Source organism: Amblyomma americanum, chromosome 4, assembly GCF_052857255.1.
Source record: "Amblyomma americanum isolate KBUSLIRL-KWMA chromosome 4, ASM5285725v1, whole genome shotgun sequence".
Classification (NCBI taxonomy): Eukaryota; Metazoa; Arthropoda; class Arachnida; order Ixodida; family Ixodidae; genus Amblyomma; species Amblyomma americanum.
In genome coordinates, this window is record NC_135500.1 from 58,297,184 (window position 1) to 58,312,469 (window position 15,286).

Below are 15,286 nucleotides of genomic sequence, written 5' to 3' on the forward strand. Positions count from 1 at the left end.
ATGCATGCCGCATTGCGTTACGATCGCCAGAACGGCTCAGAAAAGCCCAGGGCACGTAATTGCACGCTCGGCGCCTGTTGCCACGAGCGAGGGAAGTATTCGTGCGAAGTTTTGCATTCGGGAGCGCCTGCATACACTACAGTATAAAGGAGGCTATGACACTACATAAGCGCTTCGAAAAGTGTATTTCTCGCCATCGGCCATACCATGCTGAATACGCCGGTTCTCGTCCGATCACCGAAGCTAAGCACCATTGGGCTCGGTCAGTACTTGGGAGGGAGACCACCTGGGAACACCGAGTGCTGATGGCACTTCTTTTGCATTTTTTTCATCTCTAACGCTTTTTTTTTTTGCCTCATAGTTATATCATTTATCCGATATGCCTCGTGCAACTGTAGGAGGTTTCGCGTTATTGTTATAAATAACACATTCCCACTGGCAATGTACGTACGTGCGGACGCGAAATTCCGTGCACGCGTGCTTGCGGAAAAACTGAAAAGCGACCGCCCGGCTGTCATTCTGACGTCTACGGCGGCGTGTACAGTGCAGATTAAACTCGGCAATGCGCCTAGATAACAGGGAGTCCCAGTTAGCGCATAAGACTGCGCAGTAGCGCACAATTAGCGTTCATCGATATAGTCGACACGCTTTCCTTGCCCGGTCCATGTGTCAACAGCACAGGCTTGCTCCCGCTGCTCTTTCGATGCATGCCGCAGTGCGTTACGATCGCCAGAACGGCTGAGAAAAGCCCAGGGCACGTAATTGCACGCTCGGCGCCTGTTGCCACGAGCGAGGGAAGTATTCGTGCGAAGTTTTGCATTCGGGAGCGGCTGCATACACTACAGTATAAAGGAGGCTATGACACTACATAAGCGCTTCGAAAAGTGTATTTCTCGCCATCGGCCATACCATGCTGAATACGCCGGTTCTCGTCCGATCACCGAAGCTAAGCAGCATTGGGCTCGGTCAGTACTTGGGAGGGAGACCACCTGGGAACACCGAGTGCTGATGGCACTTCTTTTGCATTTTTTTCGTCTCTAAAGCTTTTTTTTTGCCTCATAGTTATATCATTTATCCGATATGCCTCGTGCAACTGTAGGAGGTTTCGCGTTATTGTTATAAATAACACATTCCCACTGGCAATGTACGTACGTGCGGACGCGAAATTCCGTGCACGCGTGCTTGCGGAAAAACTGAAAAGCGACCGCCCGGCTTCCCGGCTGTCATTCTGACGTCTACGGCGGCGTGTACAGTGCAGATTAAACTCGGCAATGCGCCTAGATAACAGGGAGTCCCAGTTAGCGCATAAGACTGCGCAGTAGCGCACAATTAGCGTTCATCGATATAGTCGACACGCTTTCCTTGCCCGGTCCATGTGTCAACACCAGAGGCTTGCTCCCGCTGCTCTTTCGATGCATGCCGCAGTGCGTTACGATCGCCAGAACGGCTGAGAAAAGCCCAGGGCACGTAATTGCACGCTGGGCGCCTGTTGCCACGAGCGAGGGAAGTATTCGTGCGAAGTTTTGCATTCGGGAGCGGCTGCATACACTACAGTATAAAGGAGGCTATTACACTACATAAGCGCTTCGAAAAGTGTATTTCTCGCCATCGGCCATACCATGCTGAATACGCCGGTTCTCGTCCGATCACCGAAGCTAAGCAGCATTGGGCTCGGTCAGTACTTGGGAGGGAGACCACCTGGGAACACCGAGTGCTGATGGCACTTCTTTTGCATTTTTTTCGTCTCTAACGCTTTTTTTTTTGCCTCATAGTTATATCATTTATCCGATATGCCTCGTGCAACTGTAGGAGGTTTCGCGTTATTGTTATAAATAACACATTCCCACTGGCAATGTACGTACGTGCGGACGCGAAATTCCGTGCACGCGTGCTTGCGGCAAAACTGAAAAGCGACCGCCCGGCTGTCATTCTGACTTCTACGGCCGCGTGTACAGTGCAGATTAAACTGGGCAATGCGCCTAGATAACAGGGAGTCCCAGTTAGCGCATAAGACTGCGCAGTAACGCACAATTAGCGTTCATCGATATAGTCGACACGCTTTCCTTGCCCGGTCCATGTGTCAACACCAGAGGCTTGCTCCCGCTGCTCTTTCGATGCATGCCGCAGTGCGTTACGATCGCCAGAACGGCTGAGAAAAGCCCAGGGCACGTAATTGCACGCTCGGCGCCTGTTGCCACGAGCGAGGGAAGTATTCGTGCGAAGTTTTGCATTCGGGAGCGCCTGCATACACTACAGTATAAAGGAGGCTATGACACTACATAAGCGCTTCGAAAAGTGTATTTCTCGCCATCGGCCATACCATGCTGAATACGCCGGTTCTCGTCCGATCACCGAAGCTAAGCAGCATTGGGCTCAATGAGGATGGGGTACCATTTGATCTCATAATGCTCTTGGGCCTCCACAGTATATGGCGCTCCAGAATGGCAGGCTATTATTGTGACAAAGACGCACGACCTGCCCGCATTTATTTTCGGGAAAGAATGGACTGCTTTCTGGCCATCCAGAAAGCAACTGCGGAGCCTCCCGAGTGGCTCTCGAGGCTAGAGCCGCTCTGTATGCTTCGTGAATTTTAGTATGACGAAGCCAGACTCATGATGGCTGACCACGACAGTGTCGTATGTACATAGCGTTTTGTGTGTTTTTTGTTGAGTGTTTTTTGTGTAAATGTTATGTGTCGCAGCCAGGCAATAAAGAAAAAAAAAAAATTGGGCTCGGTCAGTACTTGGGAGGGAGACCACCTGGGAACACCGAGTGCTGATGGCACTTCTTTTGCATTTTTTTCGTCTCTAACGCTTTTTTTTGCCTCATAGTTATATCATTTATCCGATATGCCTCGTGCAACTGTAGGAGGTTTCGCGTTATTGTTATAAATAACACATTCCCACTGGCAATGTACGTACGTGCGGACGCGAAATTCCGTGCACGCGTGCTTGCGGCAAAACTGAAAAGCGACCGCCCGGCTGTCATTCTGACGTCTACGGCGGCGTGTACAGTGCAGATTAAACTCGGCAATGCGCCTAGATAACAGGGAGTCCCAGTTAGCGCATAAGACTGCGCAGTAGCGCACAATTAGCGTTCATCGATATAGTCGACACGCTTTCCTTGCCCGGTCCATGTGTCAACACCAGAGGCTTGCTCCCGCTGCTCTTTCGATGCATGCCGCAGTGCGTTACGATCGCCAGAACGGCTGAGAAAAGCCCAGGGCACGTAATTGCACGCTCGGCGCCTGTTGCCACGAGCGAGGGAAGTATTCGTGCGAAGTTTTGCATTCGGGAGCGCCTGCATACACTACAGTATAAAGGAGGCTATGACACTACATAAGCGCTTCGAAAAGTGTATTTCTCGCCATCGGCCATACCATGCTGAATACGCCGGTTCTCGTCCGATCACCGAAGCTAAGCAGCATTGGGCTCGGTCAGTACTTGGGAGGGAGACCACCTGGGAACACCGAGTGCTGATGGCACTTCTTTTGCATTTTTTGCGTCTCTAACGCTTTTTTTTTGCCTCATAGTTATATCATTTATCCGATATGCCTCGTGCAACTGTAGGAGGTTTCGCGTTATTGTTATAAATAACACATTCCCACTGGCAATGTACGTACGTGCGGACGCGAAATTCCGTGCACGCGTGCTTGCGGCAAAACTGAAAAGCGACCGCCCGGCTGTCATTCTGACGTCTACGGCGGCGTGTACAGTGCAGATTAAACTCGGCAATGCGCCTAGATAACAGGGAGTCCCAGTTAGCGCATAAGACTGCGCAGTAGCGCACAATTAGCGTTCATCGATATAGTCGACACGCTTTCCTTGCCCGGTCCATGTGTCAACACCAGAGGCTTGCTCCCGCTGCTCTTTCGATGCATGCCGCAGTGCGTTACGATCGCCAGAACGGCTGAGAAAAGCCCAGGGCACGTAATTGCACGCTCGGCGCCATTTGCCACGAGCGAGGGAAGTATTCGTGCGAAGTTTTGCATTCGGGAGCGCCTGCATACACTACAGTATAAAGGAGGCTATGACACTACATAAGCGCTTCGAAAAGTGTATTTCTCGCCATCGGCCATACCATGCTGAATACGCCGGTTCTCGTCCGATCACCGAAGCTAAGCAGCATTGGGCTCGGTCAGTACTTGGGAGGGAGACCACCTGGGAACACCGAGTGCTGATGGCTCTTCTTTTGCATTTGTTTCGTCTCTAACGCTTTTTTTTTGCCTCATAGTTATATCATTTATCCGATATGCCTGGTGCAACTGTAGGAGGTTTCGCGTTATTGTTATAAATAACACATTCCCACTGGCAATGTACGTACGTGCGGACGCGAAATTCCGTGCACGCGTGCTTGCGGCAAAACTGAAAAGCGACCGCCCGGCTGTCATTCTGACGTCTACGGCGGCGTGTACAGTGCAGATTAAACTCGGCAATGCGCCTAGATAACAGGGAGTCCCAGTTAGCGCATAAGACTGCGCAGTAGCGCACAATTAGCGTTCATCGATATAGTCGACACGCTTTCCTTGCCCGGTCCATGTGTCAACACCAGAGGCTTGCTCCCGCTGCTCTTTCGATGCATGCCGCAGTGCGTTACGATCGCCAGAACGGCTGAGAAAAGCCCACGGCACGTAATTGCACGCTCGGCGCCTGTTGCCACGAGCGAGGGAAGTATTCGTGCGAAGTTTTGCATTCGGGAGCGCCTGCATACACTACAGTATAAAGGAGGCTATGACACTACATAAGCGCTTCGAAAAGTGTATTTCTCGCCATCGGCCATACCATGCTGAATACGCCGGTTCTCGTCCGATCACCGAAGCTAAGCAGCATTGGGCTCGGTCAGTACTTGGGAGGGAGACCACCTGGGAACACCGAGTGCTGATGGCACTTCTTTTGCATTTTTTTCGTCTCTAACGCTTTTTTTTTGCCTCATAGTTATATCATTTATCCGATATGCCTCGTGCAACTGTAGGAGGTTTCGCGTTATTGTTATAAATAACACATTCCCACTGGCAATGTACGTACGTGCGGACGCGAAATTCCGTGCACGCGTGCTTGCGGCAAAACTGAAAAGCGACCGCCCGGCTTCCCGGCTGTCATTCTGACGTCTACGGCGGCGTGTACAGTGCAGATTAAACTCGGCAATGCGCCTAGATAACAGGGAGTCCCAGTTAGCGCATAAGACTGCGCAGTAGCGCACAATTAGCGTTCATCGATATAGTCGACACGCTTTCCTTGCCCGGTCCATGTGTCAACACCAGAGGCTTGCTCCCGCTGCTCTTTCGATGCATGCCGCAGTGCGTTACGATCGCCAGAACGGCTGAGAAAAGCCCAGGGCACGTAATTGCACGCTCGGCGCCTGTTGCCACGAGCGAGGGAAGTATTCGTGCGAAGTTTTGCATTCGGGAGCGCCTGCATACACTACAGTATAAAGGAGGCTATGACACTACATAAGCGCTTCGAAAAGTGTATTTCTCGCCATCGGCCATACCATGCTGAATACGCCGGTTCTCGTCCGATCACCGAAGCTAAGCAGCATTGGGCTCGGTCAGTACTTGGGAGGGAGACCACCTGGGAACACCGAGTGCTGATGGCACTTCTTTTGCATTTTTTTCGTCTCTAACGCTTTTTTTTTGCCTCATAGTTATATCATTTATCCGATATGCCTCGTGCAACTGTAGGAGGTTTCGCGTTATTGTTATAAATAACACATTCCCACTGGCAATGTACGTACGTGCGGACGCGAAATTCCGTGCACGCGTGCTTGCGGCAAAACTGAAAAGCGACCGCCCGGCTGTCATTCTGACGTCTACGGCGGCGTGTACAGTGCAGATTAAACTCGGCAATGCGCCTAGATAACAGGGAGTCCCAGTTAGCGCATAAGACTGCGCAGTAGCGCACAATTAGCGTTCATCGATATAGTCGACACGCTTTCCTTGCCCGGTCCATGTGTCAACACCAGAGGCTTGCTCCCGCTGCTCTTTCGATGCATGCCGCAGTGCGTTACGATCGCCAGAACGGCTCAGAAAAGCCCAGGGCACGTAATTGCACGCTCGGCGCCTGTTGCCACGAGCGAGGGAAGTATTCGTGCGAAGTTTTGCATTCGGGAGCGCCTGCATACACTACAGTATAAAGGAGGCTATGACACTACATAAGCGCTTCGAAAAGTGTATTTCTCGCCATCGGCCATACTATGCTGAATACGCCGGTTCTCGTCCGATCACCGAAGCTAAGCAGCATTGGGCTCGGTCAGTACTTGGGAGGGAGACCACCTGGGAACACCGAGTGCTGATGGCACTTCTTTTGCATTTTTTTCGTCTCTAACGCTTTTTTTTTGCCTCATAGTTATATCATTTATCCGATATGCCTCGTGCAACTGTAGGAGGTTTCGCGTTATTGTTATAAATAACACATTCCCACTGGCAATGTACGTACGTGCGGACGCGAAATTCCGTGCACGCGTGCTTGCGGAAAAACTGAAAAGCGACCGCCCGGCTGTCATTCTGACGTCTACGGCGGCGTGTACAGTGCAGATTAAACTCGGCAATGCGCCTAGATAACAGGGAGTCCCAGTTAGCGCATAAGACTGCGCAGTAGCGCACAATTAGCGTTCATCGATATAGTCGACACGCTTTCCTTGCCCGGTCCATGTGTCAACAGCACAGGCTTGCTCCCGCTGCTCTTTCGATGCATGCCGCAGTGCGTTACGATCGCCAGAACGGCTGAGAAAAGCCCAGGGCACGTAATTGCACGCTCGGCGCCTGTTGCCACGAGCGAGGGAAGTATTCGTGCGAAGTTTTGCATTCGGGAGCGGCTGCATACACTACAGTATAAAGGAGGCTATGACACTACATAAGCGCTTCGAAAAGTGTATTTCTCGCCATCGGCCATACCATGCGAAACACAATCAAAAGCTTTTTCGAGATCAATCTGAAGCATGGCCACCCGCCCATTAATTGCATCGCAGGTTTCAAGTACACTGCGTGCTTTGTGAATGTTGGAAAAATCTTGTTTTCCGTTTTAGACCATGTGAATGTCGGTTCAGTTATCCGCAAGGGTGTAGCCATGGCGTATCGAAACTGCACGACAAGATTGATTGTTAACAAGTGCTTGGGGGCCCCCATTAGCGTGCAGCGTTCGGTGCGTCAGGGCTGCCCCCTCAGCCCTCTCTTATTTTGTATTTACATCGAAACACTGTGTAGGAAAATATTAGAAGACAATAGTATTAATGGCTTTAGGTTGCAAGCTGCTGAAGTTAAGCTGTTGGCGTATGCTGACGACGTTGCTGTATTCACGGTTGATCAGGAGAGCATAAGCGAAGCTGTCGGGTGTGTACGCGAGTTCAGCGAAGTCACCGGTAGCGGGGTTAATTGGTCCAAATGCCTCGGACTCTGGCATGGATGGTGGCCATCCCACCCGGACCATTTTGCCAACGTACCGTGGACGACGACACCGGGCAAGTATTTGGGCGTTCCGCTCGATGCTTATCGTGAAAGCGAGGAGTATTGGAAACAGCAAACGAAAGAAGCACGTGACAGAGCTGGAAAATGGAAAGGCACCAACCTCTCCATTTTCGCCAGAGCTACAGTCTGCAACCTGTTTTTTATTAGCAAGCTCTGGTATGTGATGCAGGTTTTGCATTGCTCTCGGGTGCACATTCAGAAGTTACACCGGATTTTTGCAGTCTTTATATGGGCTTCCGAATGGGAACGTTGCAGCAGAACGAACCTGTTCCGGCGGGTAAAAGACGGGGGGTTGGGGCTAGGGCACCTCTTTTTAAGGCAGCTGGTGAACCGTTTTTTGTTTTTTCGCGACGTCTCAGACCCGTTCTTGCGCACCGTGTGCCAGGTCAGGCTGCGGCGTTTGCTGCCCGAGTTTGTTGTTACCACAGAAGAGCTCTCGGGTGGAATTTTTGGTTACTACAAAGAGATTGTAGCAAGTGTTAGGTTTCTTTCAGCGCGTTTTTCTAGCGATTATTTGTATAAAACTAAAAGAAAGAAGTTGTACCATGATCTTTGTGATATTGTTTTCCCAGAGCCTATGTACAGGGCCTTGTACAGTGGAGGTCCTGGAGCTGATGTTTTAAAAAGGGTAAAGAAAATGCAGGTGCCACCAGGAGTAAAGACCTTCTTTTTTAAATTACACACCGGGACACTCCCAGTTAAAAAGTTTTTGGAAGGAAAGGATTTCTTTTTGCCGTGGGGATCGAACTGCTTAATTTGTAAACAGCCCGAAACAATAGACCATGTTTTTTTGCATTGCTGGGAAGGGGTTTATTTTTGGGATGTGTTACAAAGGACAATAAAGAAAGAGCTACCACTTGACGCGCAGGGAATTCGTTATTTAAGCACAGACAATGAGGATGGGGTACCATTTGATCTCATAATGCTCTTGGGCCTCCACAGTATATGGCGCTCCAGAATGGCAGGCTATTATTGTGACAAAGACGCACGACCTGCCCGCATTTATTTTCGGGAAAGAATGGACTGCTTTCTGGCCATCCAGAAAGCAACTGCGGAGCCTCCCGAGTGGCTCTCGAGGCTAGAGCCGCTCTGTATGCTTCGTGAATTTTAGTATGACGAAGCCAGACTCATGATGGCTGACCACGACAGTGTTGTATGTACATAGCGTTTTGTGTGTTTTTTGTTGAGTGTTTTTTGTGTAAATGTTATGTGTCGCAGCCAGGCAATAAAGAAAAAAAAAAAAAAAAAAATCGGCCATACCATGCTGAATACGCCGGTTCTCGTCCGATCACCGAAGCTAAGCAGCATTGGGCTCGGTCAGTACTTGGGAGGGAGACCACCTGGGAACACCGAGTGCTGATGGCACTTCTTTTGCATTTTTTTCGTCTCTAAAGCTTTTTTTTTGCCTCATAGTTATATCATTTATCCGATATGCCTCGTGCAACTGTAGGAGGTTTCGCGTTATTGTTATAAATAACACATTCCCACTGGCAATGTACGTACGTGCGGACGCGAAATTCCGTGCACGCGTGCTTGCGGAAAAACTGAAAAGCGACCGCCCGGCTTCCCGGCTGTCATTCTGACGTTTACGGCGGCGTGTACAGTGCAGATTAAACTCGGCAATGCGCCTAGATAACAGGGAGTCCCAGTTAGCGCATAAGACTGCGCAGTAGCGCACAATTAGCGTTCATCGATATAGTCGACACGCTTTCCTTGCCCGGTCCATGTGTCAACACCAGAGGCTTGCTCCCGCTGCTCTTTCGATGCATGCCGCAGTGCGTTACGATCGCCAGAACGGCTGAGAAAAGCCCAGGGCACGTAATTGCACGCTCGGCGCCTGTTGCCACGAGCGAGGGAAGTATTCGTGCGAAGTTTTGCATTCGGGAGCGGCTGCATACACTACAGTATAAAGGAGGCTATTACACTACATAAGCGCTTCGAAAAGTGTATTTCTCGCCATCGGCCATACCATGCTGAATACGCCGGTTCTCGTCCGATCACCGAAGCTAAGCAGCATTGGGCTCGGTCAGTACTTGGGAGGGAGACCACCTGGGAACACCGAGTGCTGATGGCACTTCTTTTGCATTTTTTTCGTCTCTAACGCTTTTTTTTTGCCTCATAGTTATATCATTTATCCGATATGCCTCGTGCAACTGTAGGAGGTTTCGCGTTATTGTTATAAATAACACATTCCCACTGGCAATGTACGTACGTGCGGACGCGAAATTCCGTGCACGCGTGCTTGCGGCAAAACTGAAAAGCGACCGCCCGGCTGTCATTCTGACTTCTACGGCGGCGTGTACAGTGCAGATTAAACTGGGCAATGCGCCTAGATAACAGGGAGTCCCAGTTAGCGCATAAGACTGCGCAGTAACGCACAATTAGCGTTCATCGATATAGTCGACACGCTTTCCTTGCCCGGTCCATGTGTCAACACCAGAGGCTTGCTCCCGCTGCTCTTTCGATGCATGCCGCAGTGCGTTACGATCGCCAGAACGGCTGAGAAAAGCCCAGGGCACGTAATTGCACGCTCGGCGCCTGTTGCCACGAGCGAGGGAAGTATTCGTGCGAAGTTTTGCATTCGGGAGCGCCTGCATACACTACAGTATAAAGGAGGCTATGACACTACATAAGCGCTTCGAAAAGTGTATTTCTCGCCATCGGCCATACCATGCTGAATACGCCGGTTCTCGTCCGATCACCGAAGCTAAGCAGCATTGGGCTCGGTCAGTACTTGGGAGGGAGACCACCTGGGAACACCGAGTGCTGATGGCACTTCTTTTGCATTTTTTGCGTCTCTAACGCTTTTTTTTTGCCTCATAGTTATATCATTTATCCGATATGCCTCGTGCAACTGTAGGAGATTTCGCGTTATTGTTATAGATAACACATTCCCACTGGCAATGTACGTACGTGCGGACGCGAAATTCCGTGCACGCGTGCTTGCGGCAAAACTGAAAAGCGACCGCCCGGCTGTCATTCTGACTTCTACGGCGGCGTGTACAGTGCAGATTAAACTGGGCAATGCGCCTAGATAACAGGGAGTCCCAGTTAGCGCATAAGACTGCGCAGTAACGCACAATTAGCGTTCATCGATATAGTCGACACGCTTTCCTTGCCCGGTCCATGTGTCAACACCAGAGGCTTGCTCCCGCTGCTCTTTCGATGCATGCCGCAGTGCGTTACGATCGCCAGAACGGCTGAGAAAAGCCCAGGGCACGTAATTGCACGCTCGGCGCCTGTTGCCACGAGCGAGGGAAGTATTCGTGCGAAGTTTTGCATTCGGGAGCGCCTGCATACACTACAGTATAAAGGAGGCTATGACACTACATAAGCGCTTCGAAAAGTGTATTTCTCGCCATCGGCCATACCATGCTGAATACGCCGGTTCTCGTCCGATCACCGAAGCAAAGCAGCATTGGGCTCGGTCAGTACTTGGGAGGGAGACCACCTGGGAACACCGAGTGCTGATGGCACTTCTTTTGCATTTTTTTCATCTCTAACGCTTTTTTTTTTTGCCTCATAGTTATATCATTTATCCGATATGCCTCGTGCAACTGTAGGAGGTTTCGCGTTATTGTTATAAATAACACATTCCCACTGGCAATGTACGTACGTGCGGACGCGAAATTCCGTGCACGCGTGCTTGCGGCAAAACTGAAAAGCGACCGCCCGGCTTCCCGGCTGTCATTCTGACGTCTACGGCGGCGTGTACAGTGCAGATTAAACTCGGCAATGCGCCTAGATAACAGGGAGTCCCAGTTAGCGCATAAGACTGCGCAGTAGCGCACAATTAGCGTTCATCGATATAGTCGACACGCTTTCCTTGCCCGGTCCATGTGTCAACACCAGAGGCTTGCTCCCGCTGCTCTTTCGATGCATGCCGCAGTGCGTTACGATCGCCAGAACGGCTGAGAAAAGCCCAGGGCACGTAATTGCACGCTCGGCGCCTGTTGCCACGAGCGAGGGAAGTATTCGTGCGAAGTTTTGCATTCGGGAGCGCCTGCATACACTACAGTATAAAGGAGGCTATGACACTACATAAGCGCTTCGAAAAGTGTATTTCTCGCCATCGGCCATACCATGCTGAATACGCCGGTTCTCGTCCGATCACCGAAGCTAAGCAGCATTGGGCTCGGTCAGTACTTGGGAGGGAGACCACCTGGGAACACCGAGTGCTGATGGCACTTCTTTTGCATTTTTTTCGTCTCTAAGGCTTTTTTTTTGCCTCATAGTTATATCATTTATCCGATATGCCTCGTGCAACTGTAGGAGGTTTCGCGTTATTGTTATAAATAACACATTCCCACTGGCAATGTACGTACGTGCGGACGCGAAATTCCGAGCACGCGTGCTTGCGGCAAAACTGAAAAGCGACCGCCCGGCTGTCATTCTGACGTCTACGGCGGCGTGTACAGTGCAGATTAAACTGGGCAATGCGCCTAGATAACAGGGAGTCCCAGTTAGCGCATAAGACTGCGCAGTAACGCACAATTAGCGTTCATCGATATAGTCGACACGCTTTCCTTGCCCGGTCCATGTGTCAACACCAGAGGCTTGCTCCCGCTGCTCTTTCGATGCATGCCGCAGTGCGTTACGATCGCCAGAACGGCTGAGAAAAGCCCAGGGCACGTAATTGCACGCTCGGCGCCTGTTGCCACGAGCGAGGGAAGTATTCGTGCGAAGTTTTGCATTCGGGAGCGCCTGCATACACTACAGTATAAAGGAGGCTATGACACTACATAAGCGCTTCGAAAAGTGTATTTCTCGCCATCGGCCATACCATGCTGAATACGCCGGTTCTCGTCCGATCACCGAAGCTAAGCAGCATTGGGCTCGGTCAGTACTTGGGAGGGAGACCACCTGGGAACACCGAGTGCTGATGGCACTTCTTTTGCATTTTTTCGTCTCTAACGCTTTTTTTTTTGCCTCATAGTTATATCATTTATCCGATATGCCTCGTGCAACTGTAGGAGGTTTCGCGTTATTGTTATAAATAACACATTCCCACTGGCAATGTACGTACGTGCGGACGCGAAATTCCGTGCACGCGTGCTTGCGGCAAAACTGAAAAGCGACCGCCCGGCTTCCCGGCTGTCATTCTGACGTCTACAGCGGCGTGTACAGTGCAGATTAAACTCGGCAATGCGCCTAGATAACAGGGAGTCCCAGTTAGCGCATAAGACTGCGCAGTAACGCACAATTAGCGTTCATCGATATAGTCGACACGCTTTCCTTGCCCGGTCCATGTGTCAACACCAGAGGCTTGCTCCCGCTGCTCTTTCGATGCATGCCGCAGTGCGTTACGATCGCCAGAACGGCTGAGAAAAGCCCAGGGCACGTAATTGCACGCTCGGCGCCTGTTGCCACGAGCGAGGGAAGTATTCGTGCGAAGTTTTGCATTCGGGAGCGCCTGCATACACTACAGTATAAAGGAGGCTATGACACTACATAAGCGCTTCGAAAAGTGTATTTCTCGCCATCGGCCATACCATGCTGAATACGCCGGTTCTCGTCCGATCACCGAAGCTAAGCAGCATTGGGCTCGGTCAGTACTTGGGAGGGAGACCACCTGGGAACACCGAGTGCTGATGGCACTTCTTTTGCATTTTTTTCGTCTCTAACGCTTTTTTTTTTGCCTCATAGTTATATCATTTATCCGATATGCCTCGTGCAACTGTAGGAGGTTTCGCGTTATTGTTATAAATAACACATTCCCACTGGCAATGTACGTACGTGCGGACGCGAAATTCCGTGCACGCGTGCTTGCGGCAAAACTGAAAAGCGACCGCCCGGCTTCCCGGCTGTCATTCTGACGTCTACGGCGGCGTGTACAGTGCAGATTAAACTCGGCAATGCGCCTAGATAACAGGGAGTCCCAGTTAGCGCATAAGACTGCGCAGTAGCGCACAATTAGCGTTTATCGATATAGTCGACACGCTTTCCTTGCCCGGTCCATGTGTCAACACCAGAGGCTTGCTCCCGCTGCTCTTTCGATGCATGCCGCAGTGCGTTACGATCGCCAGAACGGCTGAGAAAAGCCCAGGGCACGTAATTGCACGCTCGGCGCCTGTTGCCACGAGCGAAGGAAGTATTCGTGCGAAGTTTTGCATTCGGGAGCGCCTGCATACACTACAGTATAAAGGAGGCTATGACACTACATAAGCGCTTCGAAAAGTGTATTTCTCGCCATCGGCCATACCATGCTGAATACGCCGGTTCTCGTCCGATCACCGAAGCTAAGCAGCATTGGGCTCGGTCAGTACTTGGGAGGGAGACCACCTGGGAACACCGAGTGCTGATGGCACTTCTTTTGCATTTTTTTCGTCTCTAACGCTTTTTTTTTGCCTCATAGTTATATCATTTATCCGATATGCCTCGTGCAACTGTAGGAGGTTTCGCGTTATTGTTATAAATAACACATTCCCACTGGCAATGTACATACGTGCGGACGCGAAATTCCGTGCACGCGTGCTTGCGGAAAAACTGAAAAGCGACCGCCCGGCTGTCATTCTGACGTCTACGGCGGCGTGTACAGTGCAGATTAAACTCGGCAATGCGCCTAGATAACAGGGAGTCCCAGTTAGCGCATAAGACTGCGCAGTAGCGCACAATTAGCGTTCATCGATATAGTCGACACGCTTTCCTTGCCCGGTCCATGTGTCAACAGCACAGGCTTGCTCCCGCTGCTCTTTCGATGCATGCCGCAGTGCGTTACGATCGCCAGAACGGCTGAGAAAAGCCCAGGGCACGTAATTGCACGCTCGGCGCCTGTTGCCACGAGCGAGGGAAGTATTCGTGCGAAGTTTTGCATTCGGGTGCGGCTGCATACACTACAGTATAAAGGAGGCTATGACACTACATAAGCGCTTCGAAAAGTGTATTTCTCGCCATCGGCCATACCATGCTGAATACGCCGGTTCTCGTCCGATCACCGAAGCTAAGCAGCATTGGGCTCGGTCAGTACTTGGGAGGGAGACCACCTGGGAACACCGAGTGCTGATGGCACTTCTTTTGCATTTTTTTCGTCTCTAACGCTTTTTTTTTGCCTCATAGTTATATCATTTATCCGATATGCCTCGTGCAACTGTAGGAGGTTTCGCGTTATTGTTATAAATAACACATTCCCACTGGCAATGTACGTACGTGCGGACGCGAAATTCCGTGCACGCGTGCTTGCGGCAAAACTGAAAAGCGACCGCCCGGCTGTCATTCTGACGTCTACGGCGGCGTGTACAGTGCAGATTAAACTCGGCAATGCGCCTAGATAACAGGGAGTCCCAGTTAGCGCATAAGACTGCGCAGTAGCGCACAATTAGCGTTCATCGATATAGTCGACACGCTTTCCTTGCCCGGTCCATGTGTCAACACCAGAGGCTTGCTCCCGCTGCTCTTTCGATGCATGCCGCAGTGCGTTACGATCGCCAGAACGGCTCAGAAAAGCCCAGGGCACGTAATTGCACGCTCGGCGCCTGTTGCCACGAGCGAGGGAAGTATTCGTGCGAAGTTTTGCATTCGGGAGCGCCTGCATACACTACAGTATAAAGGAGGCTATGACACTACATAAGCGCTTCGAAAAGTGTATTTCTCGCCATCGGCCATACTATGCTGAATACGCCGGTTCTCGTCCGATCACCGAAGCTAAGCAGCATTGGGCTCGGTCAGTACTTGGGAGGGAGACCACCTGGGAACACCGAGTGCTGATGGCACTTCTTTTGCATTTTTTTCGTCTCTAACGCTTTTTTTTTGCCTCATAGTTATATCATTTATCCGATATGCCTCGTGCAACTGTAGGAGGTTTCGCGTTATTGTTATAAATAACAC

General features: G+C 50.8%; 17 non-coding genes and 1 pseudogene across 17 annotated transcripts; all 18 read left to right on the forward strand.

Annotated features, from left to right (window-relative positions):
• The first annotated feature begins 192 nt into the window (after window positions 1–192).
• On the forward strand, window positions 193–311 carry LOC144131228 (5S ribosomal RNA). Its single transcript, XR_013314644.1, has one exon. It is a non-coding gene; the product is annotated as a 5S ribosomal RNA (ribosomal RNA).
• A 584-nt stretch (window positions 312–895) lies between these two features.
• Window positions 896–1,014, forward strand: LOC144130997 (5S ribosomal RNA). Its single transcript, XR_013314421.1, has one exon. It is a non-coding gene; the product is annotated as a 5S ribosomal RNA (ribosomal RNA).
• Window positions 1,015–1,604: 590 nt separating this feature from the next.
• Window positions 1,605–1,723, forward strand: LOC144131009 (5S ribosomal RNA). Its single transcript, XR_013314432.1, has one exon. It is a non-coding gene; the product is annotated as a 5S ribosomal RNA (ribosomal RNA).
• A 1,642-nt stretch (window positions 1,724–3,365) lies between these two features.
• LOC144131020 (5S ribosomal RNA) lies at window positions 3,366–3,484 on the forward strand. The gene has a single exon (XR_013314443.1). It is a non-coding gene; the product is annotated as a 5S ribosomal RNA (ribosomal RNA).
• Window positions 3,485–4,066: 582 nt separating this feature from the next.
• On the forward strand, window positions 4,067–4,185 carry LOC144130819 (5S ribosomal RNA). The gene has a single exon (XR_013314247.1). It is a non-coding gene; the product is annotated as a 5S ribosomal RNA (ribosomal RNA).
• A 582-nt stretch (window positions 4,186–4,767) lies between these two features.
• On the forward strand, window positions 4,768–4,886 carry LOC144131032 (5S ribosomal RNA). Its single transcript, XR_013314454.1, has one exon. It is a non-coding gene; the product is annotated as a 5S ribosomal RNA (ribosomal RNA).
• A 590-nt stretch (window positions 4,887–5,476) lies between these two features.
• Window positions 5,477–5,595, forward strand: LOC144131045 (5S ribosomal RNA). Its single transcript, XR_013314465.1, has one exon. It is a non-coding gene; the product is annotated as a 5S ribosomal RNA (ribosomal RNA).
• Window positions 5,596–6,177: 582 nt separating this feature from the next.
• Window positions 6,178–6,296, forward strand: LOC144131148 (5S ribosomal RNA). The gene has a single exon (XR_013314565.1). It is a non-coding gene; the product is annotated as a 5S ribosomal RNA (ribosomal RNA).
• Window positions 6,297–8,708: 2,412 nt separating this feature from the next.
• LOC144130558 (5S ribosomal RNA) lies at window positions 8,709–8,827 on the forward strand (annotated as a pseudogene).
• Window positions 8,828–9,417: 590 nt separating this feature from the next.
• Window positions 9,418–9,536, forward strand: LOC144131057 (5S ribosomal RNA). Its single transcript, XR_013314476.1, has one exon. It is a non-coding gene; the product is annotated as a 5S ribosomal RNA (ribosomal RNA).
• Window positions 9,537–10,118: 582 nt separating this feature from the next.
• LOC144131069 (5S ribosomal RNA) lies at window positions 10,119–10,237 on the forward strand. The gene has a single exon (XR_013314488.1). It is a non-coding gene; the product is annotated as a 5S ribosomal RNA (ribosomal RNA).
• A 582-nt stretch (window positions 10,238–10,819) lies between these two features.
• LOC144131139 (5S ribosomal RNA) lies at window positions 10,820–10,938 on the forward strand. The gene has a single exon (XR_013314555.1). It is a non-coding gene; the product is annotated as a 5S ribosomal RNA (ribosomal RNA).
• Window positions 10,939–11,530: 592 nt separating this feature from the next.
• LOC144131080 (5S ribosomal RNA) lies at window positions 11,531–11,649 on the forward strand. The gene has a single exon (XR_013314499.1). It is a non-coding gene; the product is annotated as a 5S ribosomal RNA (ribosomal RNA).
• A 582-nt stretch (window positions 11,650–12,231) lies between these two features.
• LOC144131092 (5S ribosomal RNA) lies at window positions 12,232–12,350 on the forward strand. Its single transcript, XR_013314510.1, has one exon. It is a non-coding gene; the product is annotated as a 5S ribosomal RNA (ribosomal RNA).
• A 590-nt stretch (window positions 12,351–12,940) lies between these two features.
• LOC144131105 (5S ribosomal RNA) lies at window positions 12,941–13,059 on the forward strand. The gene has a single exon (XR_013314522.1). It is a non-coding gene; the product is annotated as a 5S ribosomal RNA (ribosomal RNA).
• A 591-nt stretch (window positions 13,060–13,650) lies between these two features.
• On the forward strand, window positions 13,651–13,769 carry LOC144131117 (5S ribosomal RNA). Its single transcript, XR_013314533.1, has one exon. It is a non-coding gene; the product is annotated as a 5S ribosomal RNA (ribosomal RNA).
• Window positions 13,770–14,351: 582 nt separating this feature from the next.
• On the forward strand, window positions 14,352–14,470 carry LOC144131128 (5S ribosomal RNA). The gene has a single exon (XR_013314545.1). It is a non-coding gene; the product is annotated as a 5S ribosomal RNA (ribosomal RNA).
• A 582-nt stretch (window positions 14,471–15,052) lies between these two features.
• Window positions 15,053–15,171, forward strand: LOC144131149 (5S ribosomal RNA). Its single transcript, XR_013314566.1, has one exon. It is a non-coding gene; the product is annotated as a 5S ribosomal RNA (ribosomal RNA).
• The last annotated feature ends 115 nt before the right edge of the window (window positions 15,172–15,286 follow it).